Below are 5539 nucleotides of genomic sequence, written 5' to 3'. Positions count from 1 at the left end.
AGATTGGTGACGTCACTTTCCGAACATCCGAAAATTCAAACTTTGGTTTTGAACTGTAATACAAGGTATCATGATGTATGATGTATGATGTATGATGTATGATGTATGATGTATGATGTACGGTGTATGATGTATGGTGTATGATGATATGATATGATGTATAATGATGTTAGTTTTCACATTTCATACAAGAAATACACACTTCATCTCTCCTGCCGATTCCAGACACAAGCGGCCAGGCCCTTCGATGGTCAGCCGTTGACTGAAGATGTATCCTTCGGTTAACGGGTCAGCTGATAACGCTGCCGTTCTGCGACAGTTGGATGATGAAAAATTTTGCTCGTATCTTTCAAATGTGTGTTAAAATACACTCGAAGTGTTAAGAAGCTCCGTTCTTTCTCTCCCTATCACCTTTTTAGGTCTTTAAATCACTACGCAGCGTTAAATACTGTCTCATATACGAAGCATCCATTTCATCTCGTTCAAAATTAGCGCATCCGTGATGTATTACAGTTACTCCGAATTTTTTTGCATCCGAATACTTTTCGAAAAATAAATTCTGCTCCTCCATCCAACGCAGATACTTCACTCTCGACCAGCTAAAACAGCGTTTCGATTCTATGCCTATGAAAATTCAAGATCGAGAGAGCAAATGAAAAATTGTTGGAATAATTATGAATATTAATGTTATGGAATACATCGAGCGCGCGTCGAATAGAATCCCATTTTGAAATGAATAATTCTTCTTTTTCCATATCATAGCTAATCTAGTAATATAGGTAAATAGGATGGTTGGAGGTGTTCGGAAATGGTAGGAGGTGGTCGGCGCTGGCAGAAGGTGATAGGGGGTGATCGAAAGTGGCCATTGATGGTCGGAGGTGGCAGGGGGAGGTAGGAGGTGTTCGAAAATGGTAGGACATTTCACAAGTTAAAGTCGACGATGATCCGGTGCATCAATTTTATCGTTACAGATTTTCGTTTCCCATGAGGCATAGAGTATTCAACAACGATAATGCAGTCCTTAAAATTCATCATTCATCTCTGTCTGGAAAGCTGATTCGCAAGGCGTGGTATTCTAGATATGTCAAAACTAAGCTAGCGGCACGTGTTTGCACGATTAGAAAAATACCTGTACTCTAAATACACTGTTTCTAATCCTTTGCTACATTTGGTTTAATCCCCATGCTTCCACAGCACGAATAGTCGGAAATGTTTTTGATTATCCATAATAAAATAACAGAAGTAACAAAGCTTAAATTTATTGTTAAAGCTCTAATGAATACATCAAACTGCGGACGAATTCATTTATTATTCGCACATGACCTCTGTATATTTGATAAATTATTTCTGAATACATTGAAACATATGTATTTATAATGAAATATCATGCAATGGGCTGTGTAAACTATAAACTATAATTTCTATCGAATAGCTGCTCTTATGTCAACAGGGCTTTGAGACTCAGTTAAGTTGGATCTAGATTTTTGCCATCGTATGTAGGACATTGGGTTACAAAAACAAATGCGAATTACGAAGAACTCCGTATTAGAGATAAGGATATTTTAGTTCAAGTATATCTATACACAGAAATCCGTATGTGAATATACTAAAACCTCTGTGTTTATTGTCAAAATCTAGTTTTAAACATGTGTATATATGTGTATATACACATGCGTAAGTATACATATACATATATACACATAAATGTACATAAATAATTGCCAAGAAATTAGAAACACTCACAACTTGTCGCAAATAGAGTAAAACGTAAGGTTAATAATATACAAATTACACAAGCGCACCATAAAACGTGGCAAGGGTAATCCTAGTGCAGTGATTGTATAAACTGAAGAAATATACATTTACATACACATGATATAAATTAATAGACTAGAAAAGGGTATTTAGAGAGCTTATCTAATTCCGATCTAGTCACAATAGATCATTAACATAATCAGTATACGGTTAAGGCTGTATTAGCTACATTCACTATTAGAGATAATATTTTTTATCCATTTTTTTGGTTATTTAATTTCTTGTACAACAATTTTTCAAACTTCACAGCAAAATGCCCAACGAGTTCTCGTAGTGCAAATACGAGTCCAATTACCTTACGGATGGCATTACATTGATTTTTGCCTTCTCGCGTCGAGTTATAAATACAGAGAAATCTCAATGAGAGCTCATTTCTATAAAATTTATTGTAGTGCTATATTCGTAGCTGTACCTGTTATTCTATATTATACATATACTGTCCTTAATTTTAAACACACAGCACAACAATGGCTGAAAGCACAATGGCAAGAAGAGAGGAGCAATCTGCATCTTAATAAATCTTTTCTTCTTTATACGTAGCACAGCGATGTCACGTCGGAGGATATGTACTAGTGGATCACTAGGTGGGGCACAGAACTGAAACATAATTATGTTGAAAATCTTCAACATCTCTTACAGAAAGTAGGTACGTTGCCAGACCTTATATATCAACAATGAATATTCATAGAGGCTATATTCATAAATACTTACAAAAGTAAGCTAATATTTTACCCGCAATTGCTTATTACTGATAACTTGATATGATAATATTCCCTTCCCGCCCCTCCCCACCCCTCCATGCCCCCGCCCCGCCTACTACTACTCCTACTCCAACTTCAACTCCTACTACGACGACTATTCCTATTCCTACTCCAGCTACTCCTACTCCTAATCCTAATCCTACTCTAACTCCTACTATTCCTACTTCTACTCCTATTCCCACTCCGAGTACTATTCCTACTACTACTCCTACTTCTACTCCTATTTCTACATCTTCCCATGATCCTACTCCTACTCCTGATCCCACTTCTGATCCTACTCCTACTCCCACTCCTGATCCTATTCCTGATCGTACTCCTACTCCGCCTACTGGTCCTAATCCTATTCCTACTCCTGATGCTGATCTTACTTCATCAGATATTATAAAAATGTTAAACTCACCCAGCACGAATCCTCGTCCTCCACCTCGTCCAGCTCGACCACCTCCAACCACCGTCAACCACCTCGGGTTATACCTGGAATAGTAATAAATATTCTTAGTACAGGAACACATTAAAAATATTGTGTAAGGATTAATATAATCAATTAATTAATTAATACTCTAGTAAATTTTATTAGCGCATTGATAGCTACATTAATAGCTGAATATGTGCTTGCGCGCAAAAAGAATTGAAATAATTTAATATAAACATGACAAGTTTGAGATATTTTAGATAAAATATAATTACAATCGCCATCAAGTATTATAAAAGTGTTTTACTCACCGAGCACAAATCCTCGTTCACCTTCATCTCCTTGTCTTCCTCGTCCTCCTCCTCGTCCGCCTCCGACCACCTTCAACCACCGCCGCCCACCTCCAACAACCACCGATAACCACCACGGGTTATACCTGGAATAGTAATGAATATTCTCAGTATAGGAACACATCAAAAATATTGTGTACGGATGAGTATAAATAATTAATTAATCAATAATATAATAAATTTTATCAGCGCATTTATAGCTACTGAATTTGTGCTTGCGCAAAAAATGGATCGAAATAATTTATTGCAAACATGACAATTTTGAAAAATTTTAGATGAAATATATTACAATTGCCATTAAATATTATGTAAATGATAAACTCACCGAGCAAAAATCCTCGTCTTCCTCGTCCTCCTCCTCGTCCACCTCCGGCCACCTCCAACCACCGCCAACCACCTTGGGTTATACCTTGAATAGTAATAAATATTTTCAGTATAAGAACACATTAAAAATATTGTGTAAGGATGAGTATAATTAATTGATTAATTAAGGATATAGTAAATTTTATTAGTACATTTATAGTTATTGAATTTGTGCTTGCGCGAAAACTGAATTGAAATAATTTATTGTAAACATGACAAGTTTGAAAAATTTCAAATACAATACAATTACAATTGCCATTAAATATTGTCAAAATCGTGAACTCACCGAGCACAAATCCTCGTCTTCCTCGTCCATCTGGTTCTCCTCGTCCTTCGCGTCCTCCTCCTTGTCCACCTCGGGTCATACCTCCTTTTTCCTGGATGTCAAAATCCACCAGGTGGAGAACCAGGACAGTCAGAACTACGAAAAATTAGTCCTGAAGGTCAAAAGTCACTAGGTCAAGGACGTGGACAGCCAGAACTTTGGACCGCATGTCCCTGATGTCGAGTTCCACCAGGTAGCGGACCTGGAGCAAAGAAACTACGCAACGCTTGTCCTGGAACTCGAGTTGCACGAGAAAGCGGACTCGGAGCGCAGGATCTAGGAGGTAAAGAACACGGTACTCGAAATCTGCGAAGCGCGATTCTCTTACGTCCGCTCTACTGCGCGTTTGTCTCCAGACTGAGGAATTCGGCTAGCTGATTTCAGATCGATGACGTCAAGACGAAAAAAAATTTGGGATGACGTCACTTTCTGAACATCCGAACATCCAAGCTTTGGTTCGAACTTCAATACTATGTATGATATGATGTGTTATGTACGATGTATGATGTATGATTATATGATATGTCTTTACATTCCAGACAAGAAATACGCACTTTATCTTCCTTGCCGATTCCATACTCAAGCGGCTAGGCCCTTCGATGGTCAGCCGCTGACTAAAGGGTATATTCTTCAGTTAACGGGTCAGCTAATAACGCCGCCGTTCTGCGACAGTTGGATGATAAAAAAACAGCGTTTCGATTCTGTGCTTACGAAATTTCAAGATCGAGAGAGCAAAAGAAAAGTTGTTGGAATAATTATGAATATCGATGTTACGGAATACATCGAGCGCCTGTCGAATAGAATCTCATTTCGAAATGAATAATTCTTCTATTTTCATATCATAGACGTATTATTGTAGGGAATCTAGTTCGTGTTCTGGAAAAGTACAATATTTACAGTATGCATCACGTATTCGTCGTAAATGGATCATATATATTAATATCGTACGTCGACCGCATATAACTATATACCTTTCGGTCTCTGCATCATTATTATGTCTGATCTATTATTATGTTTGATCTATTTATACACTCTTCTCTCGGGTACCCATACTTCAATTGAATCACTGTTTTGCCACCAATTTTGGAAGAAATTTATTTCCATCAATCTCTTTCATCGCCGACAAGTCGGTCAGTACACACGGGCTAAGTACTGGCTTGGGTTTACCATTGCGAAGACTGTGTTACTCGGAAGGTGAATGCAGCCAGCATCATCTCGAAATTCGTAAATCTCTGATGTTCTGCAACAAGTTCTCAACTCTATTGTTGGAACATCTCAGGGAGCGCAAGTGCACGACGATTTTCGGTTGTCACACCAAAGACCATTAGGGCAACTGTCTTCACATTCTTCGGTAAACGCTCTTGTCCACGACCGCTATTAAACGTTGACTGCAAAAGACATTCGAATTTTTTAAATTTGTCTAATGCAGCATGGCGGGTTTTCGACATCCGGCGATGAAGTTAGAAAGTAACAAAGAGCGCACACCCTGTTGCGGACGTGTGGTCAGTGTCCT

Source organism: Neodiprion fabricii, chromosome 6, assembly GCF_021155785.1.
Source record: "Neodiprion fabricii isolate iyNeoFabr1 chromosome 6, iyNeoFabr1.1, whole genome shotgun sequence".
Lineage (NCBI taxonomy): Eukaryota > Metazoa > Arthropoda > Insecta > Hymenoptera > Diprionidae > Neodiprion > Neodiprion fabricii.
Note: the sequence above shows the minus strand (reverse complement) of the source record.